The 24004-nt window shown below is 42.1% G+C and overlaps 1 protein-coding gene across 4 annotated transcripts in view; it reads right to left on the bottom strand.

The window, feature by feature from the left end:
- The window catches only part of THSD4 (thrombospondin type 1 domain containing 4), a 527908-nt gene that overhangs the window by 447064 nt on the left and 56840 nt on the right, over positions 1-24004 (bottom strand). The gene's annotated exons all lie outside the window — the stretch shown is intronic.

Below are 24004 nucleotides of genomic sequence, written 5' to 3'. Positions count from 1 at the left end.
TACTAGCCTCGTCTAGTCTGGAATTATTTACACCCTTGTTTGACTGCTGACAGATCTACTTTAAGGATTTTCCAATAGTGGGTGGAAAGCAGAATATCCAAAAATACATCACAATAATAGACCATGTGGCAAGCTGTTGTCCACAAGCTGAGTGAGGCATACAATGGGCCATGGGTATGACTATGAGCTATGTTACAGATGCATACCACTGGTTGGGATTAGTTGTGGAATTTACACACCCATGATATTTGTAATACACTGAAAGTATAATTATATGGCAGGTAGTAGTTCAACAATTAAAGACTTGGCTTGGCAATCCTCAATATAAACGAGCCAGGTTAATTGTTCCAGTATATATTTTTACCCTTATATAAGTGACTACAAAGTACAATGGTGGAGAAATCTTTCAGGATAACCATAGATGACCAAGATTTCCTGAAGAGCATGCCACTTTATTATGCCGTTAGGACAACTGCCAGCAAAGTGGCATACAAAACCAGATAATTCCCATAATAGGAATGATTTTCTCATTAAGAGGAACATGGATAATACTAAAGAATTGTACTGCCCCATACTCATTCTTCTTAATCAACAGTAATGCTGCCACAGTATCTACTTATGATTAAAAAAAGGTGGACGTCCCCATATCTGTTTTGGATTTCCAAATATTCATCTATAATCCTGAACACAAGGGTATACATATTTGCTGGATCAGCAGACAATGTAAACTTGTGGGCTTGGACAAGGGAGAACAGACACTTGTCCATTGGGAGACAGAAGAGGATTGTCTTTTGAGTCTTCAAAAAGTGAATTGTAGTCCATGGGACCACTAGAGATTAGATCTTATCCAATGTACCAAAAGTAGGGGCCTATTCTACAAAGCAAAAATCAGCTGAATCGGTCCTGCGCACAGAAGCAGCTTCGGTGCGGCCTGTCTTAGCAGACAGACCGCTCAGCCAATCACTGGCCAGGACCGCCGCAGCCAGTGTTTGGCTGAGCAGTCTGTCAGCTAAGACAGGCTGCACCGAAGCTGCTGCTGCGCATGGGACCGGGAGGAAGAAGGAGCGCAGGAGAAGACCTGCAACATGTTTAGGTAGGGTATGGTGTTTAAACAGGGGTTGAAAGGTCATCGGTAACATTGTCCCTGCAGTCCTCGCTAAACGATTATCGGGCCATGTGATAGGCCCAGTAAACAAGCGCCAATCTAGCAGATCAGCGCTCGTTTACATTATTGATCGGGCCCACATCAGCCCGTGGAATAGGATCCTAAGTAGATGTTAGCGGTGTGTGCTAACAGAAAAGTCCTATTAGCCTGCTAGGCCACCAGAGTATAGACACTAAACACCCACCCCAACAGGACCTGACAAAGGATAAAAACCAAAATAGTATAAAGGCCCTATTACATGGAGCAATAATAATTGGTCTGTGTAATAAAGACAACGATCAGCCGATGAAAGCTGGAACTTCTGAGCCGGTCTCTTAAATAACTAACCGCTCAGCCAATGACTGGCCGAGATGGGACGGTGCCTCGGCCAATGATTGAGCGGCCTGCCACTTCACCAGCCAGCTCAGAGGTTCCACCGATGGCTGCGAGCAGAAGCGAGAAGAACACCAGAAGCATGGAGAGGTACTGTATGTATAACGTTTATAAGACAAGGGCTGCATGGACATCGCTAACGATTATTAGAGATGAGCGAATTTGCCAAAGTTCGGGTTCGTATGATTCCCGCTGTCTGCAGGCTCTGTGAACAGGGTGGATACAGCCTAAGGACCGCCTGGAAAACTGGGATACAGCCTATACCAATGTCTGTATCCCAGTTTCCAGGCGGTCCGTAAGGCTGTATCCACCCAGTTCACGGAGGCTGCAGACAGCGGGAATCAGAAGCCGATAGTTCAGGTTCATACGAACCCGAACTTCGGCAAATTCGCTCATCTCTAACGATTATCAAGCCATGTAAAAGGCTTAGTAAGCAAGTGCCAGGTCCACGCCTGCTTCTCTGGAATATCAGGCTGTGTAATATAGACCTAAGGTCACCAAAGAGAGAGACAAAAAACAGAGAGGAAACAAGCAAATTCAGCCATTTAAAGCATTAAAAGTTTAAATAGATATGCTACTTATGGAAAGTAGATGTCTGCTTTACCGAGGAAAACAGGTTAAATGAACATATTGTTTTGCTTTTTCTGGGGCTAAATTTAGTAGTATTAGCTGAATTAGCTGTCATTTTTATGTCACGCTAGGCAAATAGAAAACAGACATGTAACATTAAAATGACTAAACTACACATAGAATTTTCCTTATTATCGGTTTATATGGGAGGAGATAAATACTTGGATAGAATAACCATAACCTGTGTGCCTTCTAAGCTACAACTATGTCAGTCCCCTATCACAAAGCATGCAGGCTCTTCCTGAAATGACAGAGACAAGTGACCTGTAACGTCGGGAAGCATTTCCTGGAGCATTGTGTACATTGTCTGAAAATGTCACTTTAATACAAGTCTTTAGCCTGTGGCCAGTGATGTGCGGGCAGGACTGGAGGTGGGTTTCCCACAATGAATACAGCTTGGTATTCTATTCTGCTACTTAATTACGTGTGACAATATCCTGCATAGAAGGTAACATGCTGCTTCTAGACACGCATTTCAGCACTTCTAGCGATAACCAGGTTTATAGCTGTATCCGTGTTTTCCAGGCATTCTCCAGGCGGTATCCTCCCTCTGCACGGAGTCGGCAGCCTGAGGGAGATAAGCAAGGGTTCTAAACTACACAAAAGCACTCAGACCAGAAAACTAAAGATTAAAATATTGTGTATGGTGGTCCTAAAGGTTACACCATTTTTATGGTGGCCTTTCTCTGGTTGTTGAATACTACATTCAAGTTACAATACAACAGGAAGTGATGAACTGCATAGTATGTAATTGGTAGCAGAGTCAGCTAAACAGCATGCAAGCCATCATACTGGGGGCAAGAAGAACCGCTAACTGTGTTACTGAAAAGCTAGTCTAGAAGCATTTCGGTGCAATAACGTACATGAACTGTTCTACCTGTGACTGGATGAACCGATCCCTTAGGGAATATGTCAGCACAATTTTTATATTAGACCACAGTGCCAACAAGCAGAGGTAAATTTACCCAGGGCATTTGGGGGAGAATTGGAGAACATTTCTAGGCATTTACACAGATTTTCTATGCAGGTGACAATTATTATGGCCTGTGCATAATCTTGCATTCCTTGTGCAAAATGATCACATGCTTTTGATAATTTTTGTTCTACTTTGGCTAATAAAGTTTGGTTAACGTAATGATGCATACAAGTGTCCTGGAGGTGTAGCCCAGCCACTGAAATGCCGCAGCTTTTTTTTTTTTTTCTTCCTTGTTGGGGGGGAGGGGGGAGTTTGGGTTCTTTCTGGGTAAAAAGGCTTGTACCTTATGCGTCCTAAGGAGTCATGTTATGTTTTAGAATGAGTATGGATTTACATGATGTACTAAATTAAGAAGTTCACATCCAGATGTAATTGAATATTTTGTTGGACGCTATTCAATTGTAATTTGATGCTTTTATATGGAAAAGAAATAAAAAAAAAAAAAAAAAGAAATGCCGCTGCTTGATTTTCTCAACCTTTCCCCCTCCATCCTGGTCAAACTGTCAGTTAGGATGAAAGGTAATAGATAAGGAAAGAAAAAGCGTCTCTTCAGCAGCTGGACACTCAAAATTTGGAGCAATCCAATGCCTAGGGACGAAAATTATTTCACCTCATGCAAAAATGTGTTCACAGACTCCCTTTACGCACCAGATTAGGTAAGTGCAATTTTATCTTTACTATACACAGTATATTATTATTATGGAGAAGGGCTTATTAACGAATTGTTATGGTATGAACTGCAATATTGATTTTCCTTAAACAATTCCTGATATACTGCAAATCCCCTAACAACTGAAACCAATGCTGGGTTTACACATAGTGATAATTGGCCCGTTCGTACGATTAACGATTTCGAAGTAACAATTTTTTTTTTGTTTTCGTTTTGCCGTTTTGCGATCGCTTAAGCCTATCTCGCACATAGGTTAAATCGGTGAACGACTGTTTACATGGAACGATCTGCAAATTTTTTGCAAACGACCAAGGAGTGCAGGAAGAGAGGTGGAAAAACAGAAACTGACACTACAGGCTTGTATCACTCCAGTGCTCGATTTACAGCTTAGACTGCTCAAGTACTATTATATTATAATATAGAAGTATATTAGTATATTATATAATTATAATGTCATCCATGCTACTGTGGCTATGGTTTGCTATAGAGAGGTAGGAAAGCAGGATCCCCTGTGTTTTGTATGTATGTAGTATATGGTTGTCATCAGATGTATTAGCCTCCTACCACTCTGGAGCTAAGCTTAGCGAACTGTGATACAGAATTGCATTAGGGGCTGGTATCTAAATCCAGAAGGAGTTTCTACCTGGCCGGGTTGCATTAAAATGAATGTAGGCTACACCTTAAAGTGTACTAGTTACTAGTTACATTTCCATCAACCTTCGCCACATTCATTACAACTCAGTTTTTCCCAATTCCTGACATTTAATCCATGTACACATTCCCTCTCTTAGGCCAGTCCGGATTACTACTAGATTTCAAGAATGTGAAATGTCAGAATAATACTAGAGACAATGTTTTATTTTAGCTTTTATTTCTTTCATCGCCTTCCCAGTGACTCCGGAGATTACATATACGTGGTTAGTATTTGGTAGCATTGCCTTAAACATTTTTTAACTTGGTTTAGATGTTTTGGGTAGCCTTTCAATAACCTCTTACAGCAAGTAGCTGACATTTTGCTCCATTTCTCCTCACAGAACTGAGTCAGGTTTTAAGGCTTCCTTTTTCATTTCTTCCAACAAATTTTCTAGGGATTGAGGTATGGGCTTTGTAACGGTCACTCCATTAACTTCACATTGTTATCCTTAAAAGGGTGGTTACTTTATAGTAAAATTGTCCAGGTGAACAATATTAGTAAGTGTAGTTCCTGTATATACTGACAGCAGCTCCCTGTGTACCTCATAGAGCTAATATCAGACTCCCCTCCTCCAGGCCATGCTGCCCTGCTTTGTGGTGAGTCTATTCATAAGATGGCCAACATGGAGAAGCATACTCCGCCCCCTTAGTGTCCTCCATAGGAAAATACAGGCTCAGTGGTCGACACTGGGGGGCAGGCATGGTCACATGCTCCTCCACGTCAGCCATCTTATGGACAGACTCACCACAGAGCACAGCAACCCAGCCAGGAGGAGGGGAGTCTAAGTGCAGTGAGTACACATACTAATAATAGAATATGGATACATTCAGTACAGGGCTATTGTTTGCATACTCATGATACATCTAGGATATGCTTCTATGTGATTGTACAGAGCACCAAAAATAGCTATATACAGTAACTCCCAATCCAGTAGTTAAAAGAACATGATATTCATAAATTATTTTAACAAATGTCTCTGAAACAAAGTATAAATGTAAAACACTAATCCTCCAATACAACACCATCATTCCTTGAGAGCCTATGATTTATCCCACCTTTTAAAGAACAAGGAAAACCAGCTGTGCAATGCATGCACATCAAAAGACCATAAAACCCTAATCCGACTCAGCCCGAGCAATTCATCTATTGTTTCAAAGTTAAATGTGATTATTCCATTCACAGACATTAAAAACCAGAACTGACAATATTTTCTTCTCATCAGCTCACAAATAGTTTAACAGTTAAAAATGATTGTTGGAGACTTCCCACTAGAACTATCATCCGCAGCTAACACTATGGCAGAGTGGAACGCTCCAAACGACCTTTTAATGGAGAGCTGTCATCAGTCGTTTTCATGAGTTATCTTAACACTTGATTTTTCAAACAATAACTTCCTAGGGTTATGAAAGCAATGCTATCGGAGGCACATGAAGACTTTACAACGTTCTACTCTGGACCACACAGGTATAAATGGATTTCAATATTTCACCAGTGCCTCTAGATCTGCAGTGCTGTCAGCGAGGCATGTATTCATTTCCATCTGTTTTATTAGGCAGCATAATGTTAACTGAATGTGAAAACTTTTTGCTCCCCTCACTGCCAGGGACAGCCAAGTGTGCAGAACCATGCCTCATTGTCAGCAACCTGCTGGCACACAACATCATTCCTTCAGGGGCAATGTATGCAATGTATGTGCAATATAGGAGTGCAATTGCATTTAGGCTCCAAGGAGAAAATGCTTAATCCGTAGCAGGGTCCCCATGTACCGTTTATAATGCTGATGTCTTCTTATCAGATAGAAGGGTTATTAGGAGCCCTTCTCCCCTATAGTTATGTTGCAAAGCTAATTGAAAAACCATTTGTTCCTGTTTTCCAAACAAATGTACTGGATGTATCATTCACTCGAGCAATGTGCAGTCCCCTAATAATGTACAGTATATTATCATTAGCCGACTGCTCCTACTCCGGCAGCGGTAATAAAGCCAGAGAAAGTGGTGGCATCAGTGTCAGTGGTAACATCCCCAAATAATCGAATCCTGCATCCCTCTTCACCAGCGATATAGAGGCAGACACACACATAGGCTATGTTTACACATTGTTTTCTATGAGAAAAACAGCCAGTTTTTGACAATGACAGCCATTAAAAAATTATAGCAAAGAAAAAGAAGGCAGAGCGCCTCATTGGGTGATAAATCTCAGTAGGAAGTGACAGTAATCCTCACAAAGGACCTGCTCACCTGAAAAGGTTGTGTATGAGCCACAACAACCTTATTGGTGGCCGCAGCAGATATCACAATACCGTCCACCACTCTGGGGTCCGGAAAGAATGCCAAAACGAAGCAGAAAAGGAGGATATTCTGCTCAGGCTACTGTTCACACTCTATTTATTGGTCCATAATGATAACACTTTTCAAAGCTATAACAGCCTCTTACTCAGAAGTGATAGCTTTGAAACGCGTTATCATTATGGACCAATAAAGAAAGTGTGAACAGTAGCCTGCGCTGAATATCCTTCTTTTCTGCTTCGTTTAGCCATTAAAAATGATCATGGTCATTATGAAAGGCGGTCAAAATAAAATAACAACCATTATTTCATCTAAAAAGATGTTGTGAAAACATAGCCCCGTGCGATGCATCTTCATTTCCTTGCTCTATGTTGGTGCAGCTGAAATACACTTACTTTTAATGCAGCCAATTAATGGTGTGTTTAAAGAGACAGATTTATCTGACAGATTTTTGAAACCAAAGCCAGGAACAGACTATAAACAGAGAACTGGTCATAAAGGAAAGACTGAGATTTCTCCTCTTTTCAAATACATTCCTGGCTTTGGCTTCAAAAATCTGTCAGATAAATCTTTCTGTGTAAATGCACCATTTGGAAATCTATGCATGACCACTGACCACCTAGAGGGGGGTTTAGTGTACAATGCTGATGCAGAACAGAACAATCAATTCAGTCGGTGCATTAGTGTCCCCTATTGCCTTGCTTTTTAAAGTAAAATGTAAGTTATCTAGGCAATAAATAATATTTTAATAATATTTTATTTCTGTTGCAAATATAATTTTTTTCATGCTCTTTTACATTAAATATAATGTTGCTCATGGATTTCCTCTTTAAAAGCACACCTTAAACTGTAAGTGAAAGATAAAACTAAAGTAAGGAAACTTGCCCACACAGTTTCTCAGCATGTCTCAGGCATGAGACATTATTACATCAGGGCAACATTACCAGATGATCTAACAGGTCTGCACTCATGTACAGTGCAGCCCGAGCTGTGGAGTACCGCTTTAGGCTATGTTCACACTATGTATCTGTACGGCTGTATTGCGGGCTGTAAATCATCGGCCGTATTTTTCCGGTTCATGCGTACGCTGGAAAGTATACGATATACGGCTGCACAGTGCACACTATGTATGGGCCTACGGCCCGATCGTAAACGGACCCGTAAAAAATGAACAAAACCATTGTTTGCGGCTGGAACTGTGCAAATTCACGGCCGTGGATTGACAGGCGGTCCGTACGGAGAACTTAAAAAATAGCCAGCAATAATGCCGAATGCCGATGCCTCTAATAGTTAATATATTAAATTAATAAAACACCTTTTCTTTGTAATAAAGTCCCTTTCATTGTTCAATAATTTAATTCTAACGAATCCATCATTGTGCAATTAAATATACTGTTAAAAAATATATATCAATAAATGTATTTTTCTATATATATTTATTTTTTGACATTCTATTTAATTGCACAATGATGGATTCGTTAGAATTAAATTATTGAACAACGAAACTGATTTTATTACAACAAAAATGTGATATATTAATTAGTACAGGAAGCTCCATTAAGCCGTTAATTCATATACCCGGTATATAGAGCATTCTGTACTAATCAACGCTTTACTTTAATTAAAACATCAAATGTTTCTTCTAATTATGTTATCACAATAGCATTATTAGAAGAAACATTTTGAATTATATGTGCGCTCAGCTGATTATATGTGCGCTCAGCCGATCAGCCAAAGAGCCAGTCCGCAGCACAGTGACTTCATTGTGCTGCAGACCAGCGAAGAGGACACATCGGGGTGAGTATACAGCTCTCCCCACCCCCTCCCCAGCACTGCACCCATCCCAGTAAGGAAGGGGGGTCACTTAACCCCTTCCTTGCTGGGATGGGTGCAGTCTGACATCAGTCTGGCCCCCAAGGGGTTAAGGGGGATGCAATACATCCTCCCTTAACCCCTTGGGGGCCAGACTGTAAGCAGCGATCTGTAAAGATGCTGCATACTGTAAGGTGCACAACACCGCTCACAATGATGGGTGTTGTGCTCCTGTTTGTGTGTTTTTTGTGTGTTTCTCCCTTTTTGTTTTTCAGATATCGGTATCCTGTGGATTACGTCGGATTCCATGGACTACGACGATGACCAGCAGTTGTTCTGTGTTTTTTTTTAATAAAATGGTCAATGAGGGGTGTGGGGGTGTTTTTATTTGAATTTTAAAAAAAATTTCACTTGTGTCTGGTCTTTATTTCTTTGCTTTATAGACATAGTAGTGGAAGCCGTCTAATAGACAGAATCCATTACTAAGTCGGGGCCTAGTGTTAGCCGGTATAAAATGGCTAACACTTAGCCCCCATTATTACCCCAGTACCCAATGCCACCAGGGGTACTGGGAAGAGCCGGGTGCCAGTGGTCCCGGAGCGTCAAAATTGGCGCTCCTGGACTGGGGCGGCAGCAGGCTGGTAAGATTTAGGCTGGGGAGGGCCTAAACCAATAGCTCTTCCCACCCTGGTGTTACCAGGCTGCTGTCGCTTGGTTTTTAACCCGGCTGGTTATAAAAATAGGGGGGAGCCTATGCGTTTTTTTTTTTTAAATAAATAAATAATAAATAAAAAAAACACATAGGGTCCCCCCGATTTTCATAACCAGCCGGGTTAAAAACCAAGCGACAGCAGCCTGGTAACACCAGGGTGGGAAGAGCCATTGGTTTAGGCCCTCTCCAGCCTAAATATTACCAGCCTGCTGCCGCCCCAGTCCGGGAGCGCCAATTTTGATGCTCCGGGACCACTGGCACCCGGCTCTTCCCAGTACCCCTGGTGGCATTGGGTACTGGGGTAATAATGAGGGGTTAGTGTTAGCCATTTTATACCGGCTAACACTAGGCCCCGACTTAGTAATGCATTCCATCTATTAGACGGCTTCCACTACTAAGTCTATAAAGTAAAGAAATAAAGACAAGACACAAGTGAAAAAATTTTTTTATTCAAATAAAAACACCCCCACACCCCTCATTGACCATTTTATTTAAAAAAAAAACGCCAAACAACCGCTGGTCATCGTCGTAGTCCATGGAATCCGACGTAATCAACAGGATACCGATATCTGAAAAACAAAAAGGGAGAAACACACAAAAAACACACAAACAGGAGCACAACAACCATCATTGTGAGCGGTGTTGTGCACCTTACAGTATGCAGCATCTTTACAGATCGCTGCTTACAGTCTGGCCCCCAAGGGGTTAAGGGAGGATGTATTGCATCCCCCTTAACCCCCTGGGGGCCAGACTGATGTCAGACTGCACCTATCCCAGCAAGGAAGGGGTTAAGTGACCCCCCTTCCTTACTGGGAGGGGTGCAGTGCTGGGGAGGGGGTGGGGAGAGCTGTATACTCACCCCGATGTGTCCTCTTCGCTGGTCCGCAGCACAATGAAGTCACTGTACTGCGGATCGGCTCTTTATATGTGCGCTGAGCCGATCAGCCAATCAGCTGAGCGCACATATAATTCAAAATGTTTCTTCTAATAATGCTATTGTGATAACATAATAAGAAAAAACATTTGATGTTTTCATTAAAGTAAAGTGTTGATTAGTACAGAATGCTCTATTTATCGGGAATATGAATTAATGGCTTAATGGCGCTTCCTGTACTAATTAATATTTAATTAATAAAACACATTTTTGTTGTAATAAAATCAGTTTCGTTGTTCAATAATTTGATTTAAACGAATCCATCATTGTGCAATATACTGTCAAAAAATAAATATATATATATATATATAAATATACATTTATTTATATATTTATTTATTTTAACAGTATATTTAATTGCAAAATGATGGATTTGTTTAAATTTAATTATTGAACAACGAAAGGGACTTTATTACAACGAAAATGTGTTTTATTAATTAAATATATTAACCATGAGGCATCGGCATTACTGCAGAGGATCGCAAACCCCGGTAATAGCGATTCATGTAAACTGTTTCCCTGCTTTCCCAGATGCATCCAGAGGTGTTTGCATCACTTTCTAAAGATTTTATTTGTTATTTTTAGTTGAACCAGATTTCCAAGTAAATGGCCGTATGTTTTCAGCCGCATGTCTATTTTTTCCCACGGCCGTAGTTTCAGCCGCACATTTCCAGCCGCTTAAAAAAATACAGGCGCACAGATACATAATGTGAACATAGCCTAAAGGTGGGGAAGTATTCAGTGGGATTCAGAAGCAATGTTCCTGTGAAACAGTCTTGTAGAGAATTTAAGGCAAAGTATTTCCATCACCGGGCACCTGAGTGGATGGGGTTCTCTATCCTACTACACACGGCACAGTGGAAGACGCTCCGGCTGCAGCCAGCTGTCTCACAGCCAGACACAGGATTACTAAGAGAAGGAGGAAAATGGCTGACTGCCTAGGACACCTATATAATGAAATTGTATGGCTCCGTTTTGATAGCAGTATGAGTCACAATAGGATCAAAGGTGAAAACATATTAACCCGTTCAAGACAGAGCCTTTTAATGCACAAAAGTCCGGGTCAAATTAATGCAATGTTCCTCCTCGCCTTCTAAGAGCCATAGTGCTTTTATTTTTTCACCTACAGGGCTGGTTGGGGTGTAATTTTTTTGCCGCATGATCTCTAGTTTTTATTTATATCATATTGGTGTAACAGAAAAATTTTGATTGCTCTTTATTAATTTTTTTGTGATGTATAATTTGATAAAATCAGCGATCCTGGTGCATTTTATTCTTTTTTCCGTTTACGCCGTTCACCGTGCGGGAACAGTAATGTTATATTTTAATAGATCAGACAATTCCGCACGCTACGATATGTAATATGTTTGTTTGTTTATTTATTTATATTTTTATTTTTATAATGGGCAAGGGGGTCTTTTAAACTTTTATTGGGAGGGGGTTTATAAGGGTTTTTTTTAATACTTTTCAAAACTTTTTATTACACGTTTTTATTTTTTTAACACTTTTATTAACTGTAAAATATGCAATCATTAGATTGCATATACTGGTTTATGCTATGCCATAGCATAGCATAGATCAGTGTTATCGGCGATCTACGTATAGAGCCTGCCTGAGAGCAGACTCTACACATAGATTGACGAACTGACAGGACGGAGGCAAGGAGCTTACCCCCGCCTGTCAGCACATGCGATCGGGACCCCCGCAACACGGCTGCGGGGGTCCCGATCACTCAGTGACAGATGCTTGATCTGTCACTGAGCACCTTAAACGCCGCGATCGCTGTAGATCACAGCGTTTAAGGGGTTAATGAGAGTCGGCTGCGGGATCGCAGCTAACTCTCATTACCTGCAGCGCTGGACACAGATGAGAGCGGGATCACTATCTCTGCAGCGATCTCACTCTCATCAAAAAGCCACTGTCAGTGTGGGAAGGTATATATACATTCCTACCGCACGGGGTATGTGCAGTAGGAACGTATATATATGGATTGCTGACGCGAAGGGGTTAAAGAAGGAATGTTAAAATTAATGTTTCTTATTTTGGGATATTTTCTATGTTTAGGGCATGTCCACACAGCTAAAATCCATGCTGATTTAGATAAAGAATCGGAGCCAATTTCTCTGCCCAATGAGGGCATTTCTGCACGGAACTCCTCCTCTTACTGATTTGAATGTCTTTCACTGTCCACATGGCCCTTTTTAAACCTCACATCACAGATTTTGTAATGCTTAAAAGTACTGACATATCTTTGTTTCTGTATGAAATCACATATTGTAAATAAAACTGCATCACAATCTGCACTAAAGACCATCCACAGCACTGCAAGTTTAAAAGATAATTTTTTTGCTCTAACCAAGGCACCAGGCACATTTTAAAAGACACGACCGGTAAGGATTTACTCTCATCAAAAGGATGGGACTAGCAGTTTGGTGGGGTGGGTTGGTGTATACAGAGTTGCTTTAAAGTTTTAAGGCTGGGTTCACACTACGTATATTTCAGTCAGTATTGTGGTCCTCATATTGCAACCAAAACCAGGAGTGGATTAAAAACACAGAAAGGCTCTGTTCACACAATGGTGAAATTGAGTGGATGGCCGCCATATAACAGTAAATAACGGCCATTATTTCAATATAACAGCCGTTGTTTTAAAATAACAGCAAATATTTGCCATTAAATGCTGGCCATCCACTCAATTTCACCATTGTGTGAACAGATCCTTTCTGTGTATTCAGTCCACTTCTGGTTTTGGTTGCAATATGAGGACCACAATACTGACTGAAATATACGTAGTGTGAACCCAGCCCTAAATCTGTATAGTGTGGAGGAAAGGAGAGAAAGGGGGGGGACATGATGGAAATCTTTAAATATGGTAAATGACTAAATAAGGTTCAGGAGGGAAGTGTTTTTAGATTTTAAAAAAAACTGAACTCAAGAACAAGGAGACACAGTGAGAGGTTAGTTGGGGGAAAGATCAGAAGCAACTTGAGAAAATATTATTTTACTGAAAGAGTAGTAGATACTTAGAACGAACAACCAGTAGATGTGTTTGGCAAAATCTACAATAACAGAATTTAAGCCTGCCTGGGATAAACATACATCTATCCTAAGATAATAAGAAGAGAAATACTAAAAAGGGCAGACTAGATGGACCCAGTGGTCTTTTTCTGCTGCCAATCTTCTATGTTTTTATGTCTTATTTCCCTTAGTCTCCTATCTGTAACATGAAATACAGTATTTCCTTCTAAAATTTCACACCCCTTCTTTTTGCATTTTGTTATTTTGTGTGATTTTTCTTGTACAACTAAATCTATGACATAAATCTATGTTGCATGGCAACTCTTTCAGCCTGGTCCATAGTATTTGGTTTAACAAACTCCGAGGCCTATTTATCACTGCGGCACTGCAAATTACTTGTGTACAACCCACTGCAGACATGAAAGACAGATTCCCAGCTACTACAGAGCGCTGACCTAGCTTCACATGAATTGTCCTATAGGGTTGCATTGTGCTGCACATACATTCAGGCATCGTAAAGAAGAATAGAAAAAGTTTCCTTGGTGATCCCTCCTTTTCCCCTTCCTTATTAATCTCCAGCCTTCAAATTCCAGAGATACAATAAGACGTGAAATAAGTTCACTCATGCCAGACTTTTATCTCTATTAAACTAATGTTGAAGCAGACTGCTCTTCTGGATTGCAATGCCATTTAGCCGTTGCCCCAAGTAACAGCATATGTTCTTTTTATCTCTTAAAGGGTTTACTTGCATTTTCCCATTTAATATCTCATGCCAGATATAGCCAGACATAGCAATTTTCATTCTTGCATAAAGCATTTGAATATAAGAACTGTCCTCAAAATGCTTGATTTTATTAGGGCTGGAATTCATTTAGGTATTTTTCGCTTAAGAATAGTAGTCTAGACGTATCCCGATGCTGGTAAATATTTGATTTATTGGCTGAACTGAAGTGCAAGAAATGTGAGACAGATTATTACAAAACTGTTTATTACCGTCCAGTGACGTTTCAATCCATGAAAGATCAAATGTTTCTGCAGTTGTATAATGGTAGAGCAAGTCTATGGGGCTAAATGGGGGAGCAATTTATTTCAATTTGTATTCCAAAGTTCAGCATTCTAGCTCAGTTGAAGCAACATATTAAATACTTCACATGCTGAAGACCTTTACTAAATAAAATGTTAGAGTGGTACTAAATAGGCAGACTACAACCCAACTGCAGTACTGAGGTTTTCTATGGGGATTTGCTACTGCTCTGGACTGTTCCTGACCCAGACAGAGGTGGCAGCAGAGAGCATTGTGGCAGAATACAAGTTTCCTCAGAGCTCTGTGCACTTGGCCTCTACAGCATCATATGTTTGTAATGGTTTCAGAATTCTTTAGTGACTGGTAATATTCTTATGATTTATAACAGGGAATAAATTATCCAAAAGAAAACTTTTTTATTCTTTAGCTATGTCACAGTAAAGTAATGAATCACTGCCAACTATTGATTTTCACTCAGTGCATAAAGAATAATTACTTATTTCTTCTAAAACCACATGCAAGCCTTGATAACATTGTTTTTCCTATGATAACAAAATCAAATAAAGGAAACACCCAAGAGCATGAGACAATGATAAAGGCAGGGCCTCCCATTGCATCCTCCATAAAAGTCTCATTTAAAGAAAATGCATCATGTTAACATTTGAGAATAAATGGTTATAACATGAGGGCTTGATCTGAGGGATATAAGAGGTCAGACCAACTCCCAGATAATATGTATAAAAATGTATATAATGTATATGGATATATGTATATAAATGTAGCAACTCTCCAACTCAGAGGAAGGATGAAGAATAACCTTTATTTCATAATTACATTAAACATATCATAATCAAACTCCAAGAAATTAAAACCTAATTAAATTTTCTTCTTTTGCATATTATTTTGTTTATAATGCTAATGGATCATATGACCCTTATGTCTGTATCCATGTTTTCCAAGGCTTCGTAGAGCTGCATCCAACCTCTACAGCTGCAGGGAGTCAGTGCATTCAGGTTCGGAGTACGTTGCTGAACCCAAAAAAATTGGCCGGTGAGCTCTACTACTCAGGATACTTCAGAAATTAAGACTTAGGGAAAACTTAGTAAGCCACAGCTTTCAGACACCTGTACAGCTGTCCTGTATGCTCCTCTGCTGTGCTCCATGCTTGTCCTAAGGCTGCTCATTTTAAGCTGAAAAATTCCCTCTTCAATTCTTCATTGTGCACATACCCTTAGACTCCATTTCAAGGAAAGGTGTGTTTCAGCTACTCTGCTGACTCTGACCTGAATTCTGACCTGTCTCTGTTCTTCGGATTACACTTATTGCCAGGCCCCTGCCTGTACGGTGTGTCTCTCCTGTTGTCTACTCGGATTCTCTGACCTCCCTGGTACTGCGCTGACTCTCCTGCCAATGACTCGGCTTGCTGATGACGTATACTTAGCCTGTTTCCCAATGCCTAGTACCTACTCTGATTCTTGAGAACCAGCTGCATCTAACATCAGGACCACACTTGTGCAGGGACCTTGTGCCCTCTAGCCACAGAAGTCTAGCCTCTGCATCCTGGGGCAGGATAAAGGGAAAAGACCTAAAGGGCCCTTAAGGCCCTATTCCACGGAACGAATGTCGTTCGTATTCGGCCGATATCGGCCGCTACGGACAATAATCGTCCCGTGGAATAGAGTGCAACGATCAGCCGACATCGTTGAATAGGAGCATCGGCAGCAGACGCTACTGTATCCTATGGGCTGCCCGGACGATCAGCTATCCTCCGAGCAGCCCCCCCGCAGCTCCCCGCCGCCCCTCCCGCACTCACCCGCTGCAGCTTCGTTGAATAGCGGCGGCAGTGAGTGGGGAACGAGGAGCAAACGAGCGCTGAGAGCGCTTGTTTGCTCCTCTTAACGACCGGTGGAATAGGGGTATTAGACTCTGCTCCCTGGTGTGGTTCAAAGCCAGTGAGTCCACACTTGCTGTCTGTTACAAAGCCCTAAGATCTGACACTTATTCCCTATCTTGTGGAAAAGAGATAAGCAATTTTAACTTGAAATACACCTTAAAGTTTTGGTTATACTAGAATTCTAACATGTGATAAAGAACAAAGAAAGAGCTAGAGACTGCATCCATAGCATCCTCTGGCCGGGTATGCAAAGACCTCACAATAACTTACATGTGTCCACACCTCACAGCATAAGTTACAGACCAGACAGAAGAAAAACTTAAAAGGGTTTTAAATATTAAAAAAGAACAGAAGCCTGACAACCTTTTAAGGCACGCATGCCAAGTATAGAAGAGAATTAGGCTATGTTCACACCTTCTTCAGGATGGCAGTCATTTTGAGCCCAAAAAAAAGACTATTTGTGCTCAAAACGGTGGCCGCCATTTTCACTTCCAAAAGACGTCTGTGAAACAGCCACAAAAAGATGTTGTGTAAATTTAGTCTAAGGATATGTTCCCACAATGGTTTTTTTGGCCATTTTACGGCTGCCTTTTTGGATGGCTTTCATTTTGGTGCCAAGATGGCACATAATAGGGTTGTGGCACAAAATGATAGCCGTTCATAAAGGCGACTGTAAAACAGCCAAGGGCTATGTTCACATGAGGTTTTTTCTTTTTACTATTTTTTAAAATAACACCCATCATTTTGAGTTCAAAATTACTTCAGTCATTCTGCGTTTTGGTCACCCGACAGTGCAATGATGGCTGTTGGTACATTAGTCTAGTTCAGGTGTAGTGTTGAACTGATCTGTTAAAATGTTGGAGTTTGGCAACTGGAACACTCAGCATTTGATTATCAGTGGCTGCAGAAATTGGATGCCGCCATAGGGCTGCCAGGTAAACATGGACATGACCAAAGGTTGTATCCATGTTTTCCTGGCAGCCCTAGGGCAGCATCCAATTTCTTCAATCAAATGCCGAGCGTTCACGTTGCCAAACTCATACATTTTGACAGATCAGCTCAACACTATTCAGGTGGACTGATTACCCTTTGGGTGTGTCTTCCATTGAATTAAATAGTAAAATCAGTGCAAGGACAGTGAAAAAAGAACTGTGTGTGAACAACTAAAAAATAATGTCCAGTGTTTGCATAAGACTTGCGCTAATATTTGTCATAAACGTTATTTTGATGTCTGCGCAGACAACATCCATTATTTAATAAACTGCGTGCATTGGACGTCCGTTATTTAATAAACTACTTGAATTGGGCAACTGTCAAGAGGAGTCACTCGGCTCTCCAAGAGCCTTAGGGCCCTATTCCACCAGACAATTATCGTTCAGATTATCGTTAAATCATTCGAATCTAAACGATATCCGTTCGGTTGAAATGCAGTTAACAATTAACGACCGAACGAGAAATCGTTGATCGCTTTATAAGACCTGGACCTATTTTTATCGTTGCTCGTTCGCAAAACGTTCGCATATCGTTCACATTGAATAAGACATCGTTCGGTCGTTCGCAATAGATACGAACGCAATAGCGAATAAATAGAGAAGAAAACGATCGCAATTACGATCATAAGTACCAATTATCGTTCCATGGAAATGAGTGAACGTTTTCAGGTCTTTCGCAATAGCGGTCGTTTGAGATCGTTAATCGTTAACGATTATGCAAACGATAATTGTCCGATGGAATAGGGCCCTTACACTGGAATTTAAAAAAAAAATTAAAAAAATTAACATGAGACTAGAATGCTGGCTTATTTCACTTCTATTGTTTCTGGGATCTTCCGCCGTGCACCTAGGTGGGTGAAGCTGCTACTTGTTGTTCTATGGTCATACCCCAAGTATGTTTATGCAGGTAACCACCCTATGTTTTATGTATATATTTACTATTTATTTCACTCTATCCTTAGCTATGACCTAGTTTTGTTATTTCAGAGAGCTGCAGTTTGCGAGCCTATTACAAACCAAAAAAAAAAAAAATGCAAAGAACAAAGCTAAAGTTATACAGTGTCAGTAATCCACAGGGATTTCTCATATTCTTCACCTCTGGATAACATAAAGGAAACACCTACATTTACCTTCACTTTTATCCTTCCTACAAAGGTTACAGATGTAACAAATGTTACTATACATACAACGCTGAAGCATCTGGTCTTCCTATGAAGAGAGCCATACTTGCTATCAGCACTGGGTTTGAAGTTATCTCCCGGGCACTGCTTTGGATAAATATAGCAGGCACAGTGAGCTACAGCTGAGATTAATCACTGTCGGGCTACATAAAGCCGCTACTATTACATCACTACTTATACTCAGGGGAGAAGCAATTGGGCAATTATGTCAGTGCCGAGGCCAAAAATATGCCATCTTCTGTATGTTACCCACCTCTGTTTTCCATTCACATAATCTACGGCAGTGCTCCTGACTGACATTCTCTTCTCATTTAGAGTACTAATGATAGTTTTCCGTATCCATTTTGTGACAAAGTTGTCACAATAACATTTTGTATCTTTAAGGAAAAATAGAGAAAAGAGCCTCTAAAACACAAATTAGGGATAAAGCTGGAAATTGGTTTAATGATATTTTGTCCCAATTAGAACAAAAAAAAACACTTACCAGTACGTGATCCAACTAAGTGGTATATATCAGCGGACATATACCACTGCCAGGAACTGAAGAAATGCAGTGTAAAAGAGTCTAATGAAACCTTATGGTCCTCTGGCCACTGTGTATACACCAGCATTCATGTAGCGAGCCAAGTACACAGGACCATGTGCTTCTCCTGTGCCAATAGTATTGTGTCTGTTCATTAACTGTGTATCCCAAATAAAACTAGCTAAACTGATACAATACAGGGCTGCACTGTCCACAAGAGGAGGTGAGCATTGCATCTCTGCTCATGCTCTTCATATAGAATGGAAGGAGCAAGTTAATAAAAAGACCATCTGGGACTGTAACCTGCTGCCACCATTAAAACTGCCTACAGTGTGTCTTCCAATATATCACACATAGGTGGGGACACACCACCGTTATATCCACCACCGGGCTGGAGTGGACAGGGCCCCGATCCTCCCCTCTGCTGAGGGACATAAACCCACTGACTTTTCCTGCTAGACATACTCCTCCTCTCAAGTGGCCTCAACAATCCTTACTGCGATTCTTTGGCCCAAAAAGAGTGTCCCTACCACTACCTGAGAGAGACCTGCGCACGGGAGAACACTCTCCTGAACCGGTGAGCAACAGAGGAGTGGAATCCGACTGTGACCCTGACTCCACCATGCCCCTTAAAAGCTCTAGAAATGCCAACTCGGCAAAAAAGGGGACAGCAACACATGCCCGACATCATGGGGGAGGACCTTCACAACAGGAGGAGGACTACGGCCTGACCCCCTCCATCCTAGCCCCCGCCAAGGGATGGCGTTCTTCATCTGAATCCTTCCAGGAAGAGGTCTCTGACCCCCAATCGTCCTCACCCCCACCGGAATGGCGTACAATTTTGCAAGCCCTACCCACTAAAATGGACTTCCAGGCCTTGGTCACAGAAGTAAAGGAAACGTGCAGAGCTGAAATCGCCCACATCCGCAAGGATTTAAACTATGTGGCCGCAAGGGTAGATGGCTTAGAGGAAGCTAATGATCACACCAGGAAATACATCTCGGCACTCCAGAAACATGTAACGCTTACCACTAATCACTTACAGGAGACAACGCGCCACCTTGAAGACTTGGACAACAGGGGTAGAAGACACAATATTAGAGTCAGGGGACTACCTGAAATGACCACAGAAGACCTGAATATCACCTTGCAGAACATCTTTAATGACGTCTTGGGCCGTCCGACGGATGCTACCATTCAACTAGACAGAGCACATAGGGCTCTTAGGCCTAAAAACGCATCCACACAACCCAGGGATGTGATATGTTGTGTCACTGACTATACCACCAAGGAAACTATCATGGCTAAGGCACGACAAATAGACGTCATAACTTATCAAGGGGCCACTATACAGCTTTTCCCAGACTTATCCTGGCTGACCCTACAAAAAAGGCGTCACCTAAAGCCACTGCTCTCAGTTCTACGTGACAACAACGTCCCCTATAGGTGGGGGTTCCCGTTTGCCCTTATTGCAAGGAGAAATGGCCAGACAGCCACATTGATTGCCCATGCGGACTTGGAGGACTTCTGCGGCATTCTGGACATTCCGCGTCCTGAATTATCCGACTGGGAGATACCGATGCCGCCTAGACCTCCACCACCGGAGTGGCAACGAGTGGAACAGCAGAAGCGGAAATCCACTCCTTCTAAACATACTCCCTCACCCTCACCCCGCTGAGGCCCTATACCTATGCGATACAATACGCAAGGCGGGCGGGTCCTGAGGGATTCCCTCTCTCCATTAAGATGATGGCCGAATAGACACTGTTAACTCAGCCTTGTCGCTCAGACACTAAGGTGGACACTCTGTTGGAAGTTGAATGAACCAGCTTATATTTTAGGTTAACGGGTTTAAGTTTATTGCCTGGCGTTGCAGCAACGCCACGATTCATACAAAAGTGGAATCTTATTTGGCGGTTGAGTGAATGTTCTATCACAACTGTTGTACTTATTATCTATTTGTGCTATCTGAGTTGTAGCACTTGTTGGGTCACCCCAGACTTCGTTCCCCCACACCCTAGGGGTACCGTGTTGGACTCATCGACTCCCTCCTTACCAGATTGGGTTGGAGGGGACTGATTAGTCCGTACTACCCTGATATAAACAAGCTTAATACTATTACCCCACAACGGGTTTTCCAGGACGACACTCAAGGAGTTACTAAGTGTCTCCCTGGTCTAATTGCTTATAAATTTAGTTGATCCTCTCCAACGTTCTTCTTTAGACTGAACTACATTGTAAATCTACCTAAATCTTATTTGATTCTCATTTCTTTTTTTTTGGCGTTTTCTTTCTTTTTGACTTAGTATTTGTGTGTCTGCGTCTTTTGTCTGACCCCTCCCTGGTGTTCTTCCCTAGACTGCCCTTGCTCGATCCGACCCCTACGCTTGGTGAGTACTACCTTATCTTACATTTGACTGGGGTCTGCTGGTACTTGTGCTGTGTGACGATGGTCCGGCTGATATCACTAAACGTCCACGGCCTTAACTCTAACGCTAAACGTAGACTAACTTTAACTGAGATTGTAGCGGCAAATGCGGAGGTGGTTTTCTTACAGGAAACCCACTATGACTCATCAGGTAACTTTAATTTCGCCAAACATAAATTCCCTACCTCTTACTCGGCTAGCTGTGATAGAAAACGTGCAGGTGTAGCAATTTTACTCTCCAGACACTGCCCTATCCAAGTCACCGCCACAGAACTGGACCCTGGCGGTCGATATATCATTCTTCAAGGCCTCTATAGAGGCAACCCTATAACCCTGTGCAATGTGTATGCCCCTAACTCCCATCAAATTAGATTCCTGAACAGACTACTGCTTAAACTATCTCGGCTGCCCCCTTCTACACTCCTCCTAGGGGGAGATTTTAATATGATTTATTCAGAAAAAATGGACCGCTTCTCTCCAACTCAGACACAAACCCCACCCTCATCCATTGCACTGGCTAGGGAGTTCCGCAAATTACTCCGTAAGTTCTCCTTGTATGATTTGTGGAGGATTAACCACCCTAGAGATAAATCATTTTCCTTTTTTTCGTCTCCCCACAGTACGTTCACGAGAATAGATTATTTCCTTGGAAACACCCTAGGTCTCCGGAGTATGGTAGATGCCTCTATGGGCATAATTACATGGTCCGACCATGCCCCCATCTTTTTGGAACTGAAGGACACTGTTTCCCCCCTGAAATCTTGCCATTGGCGACTTAATGAATCCCTCCTAAAAACCCCTTACTTGAAAGAAACCCTCTCTATACACCTACAGACTTTCTTCTCTGACAACGTCGGTTCTGTCGAGTCTCCAGTGATATTGTGGGAGGCACATAAGGCAGTGGTAAGAGGACATTGCATCTCAATGTGCGCCAAATTGAAAAGGGATAGAAATCTGTTGATAGAAAAGCTATCAGCCCAATTGCGCAAGCGTGAAGCTACATTATTACAGGCTCCTTCCCTATCTACTCTACGGAAGGTGATAAGCCTCCGAGCGCGAATTAAGAGTTTAACCTTACATAAAGTGGAGAAACTACTCTTATATACTAGGCAAAAATATTATGAGAGAGGGAATAAAGCCCATACACTTCTTGCTAAGCAATTGAGGGACCGCACAGAACAGCAAACACCGCATGTTGTTCGAGATAATGATGGCACTATGATACATGATCCTACAGCCATTGCTGAGAAATTTCGGGAATACTTTGCCCGTCTATACCACCTGCCTGCCACACTGCCTGAGGACCACGCAGACCGCACTAAACTTTTCGACTCCTTTCTTGCTGACTGTCATCTCCCCACTCTCCCCCAGGAGGCTCACGAGGAACTAAATGCAGACGTTACGGCCGAGGAACTAGGAGACATACTAAAATCTTTACCCACGGGTAAATCCCCAGGTCCGGATGGATTTACCTATCTTTACTATCTAACCTTTGCTCCCATCCTGATCCCTCACCTGTTATCTATGTTCAATGCCTTTTTATCTGGTGCCCCACTCCCCACGTCTCTAACCCATGCGTATATTTCTTTAATCCCTAAGCCAGGGAAAGACCCAGCAGATTGCGGAAGTTATCGCCCTATAGCTCTTCTAAATGCAGATCTGAAACTGTATACCAAAGTGTTGGCTACCCGCCTGTCAAAATGGATGCCCCAGCTCATTGACAAGGACCAGGTTGGTTTTGTCTCCTGTCGGCAAGGGGGTGACAACACTAGAAGAGTAGTAAATTTAATAGACGCGGTCAATAAGGAACATGGCTCTGCACTCTTGCTAGGCCTCGATGCGGAGAAGGCCTTCGACCGCCTGGGTTGGCCCTTCATGACGAGGGTCCTGGAGACATTCGGCTTACAGGGAGCCTTTCTCAGAGCGGTTGGGGGCCTCTACTCCAATCCGACAGCCACTATCAAATTCCCTCACGCCATGTCCAATTTGATTCACATTCGCAATGGCACCCGCCAGGGATGTCCTCTCTCACCGTTAATTTTTGTAATGTGCATAGAGCCCCTGGCGGCTGCCATACGCAATCATCACGACATCCATGGGATCCAAATACGAGGGAAAGAATATAAATTATCCTTATTCGCGGATGACGTACTACTGACACTAACCCAACCCCATATCTCCCTTCCCAACCTACACACACTCCTCTCCACTTTTGGGCGCCTCTCTGGATACAAAATAAATGCCGCTAAAACTGAAGCTCTCCCTATTAATATCCCTAACTCCTTACTATTAACCCTACGCGCGAATTTTAGCTATAACTGGAAAGATACATCTCTTAAATACTTGGGAGTACACATCACGAACGCATATTCCTCCCTCTACATACACAACTTCCCCAAACTATTTGCAGAAATCCGTGCCCTACTGGACAAATGGAACACACTGCCTCTCTCCCTATTGGGAAGAATAGCAGCAATTAAAATGACGATTCTCCCTAAAATTCTATATTATTTTGAGACCCTCCCAATCCCTGTACCTATGAGTGCGCTAAAAGCAATCCAAGCTTCTATTCTGCGTTTCATATGGGCACATAGGCGACATAGAGTTGCAAAAACTATCCTACAGGCCCCCAAGTCTCTAGGAGGCTTGGCGTTGCCGGACCTACCCTGCTATTACTGGGCAGCTCACCTACGC

The sequence above is a fragment of the Dendropsophus ebraccatus genome, chromosome 1, assembly GCF_027789765.1.
Source record: "Dendropsophus ebraccatus isolate aDenEbr1 chromosome 1, aDenEbr1.pat, whole genome shotgun sequence".
NCBI classification, from domain to species: domain Eukaryota; kingdom Metazoa; phylum Chordata; class Amphibia; order Anura; family Hylidae; genus Dendropsophus; species Dendropsophus ebraccatus.
This window is presented reverse-complemented; position numbering and strand designations above follow the sequence as displayed.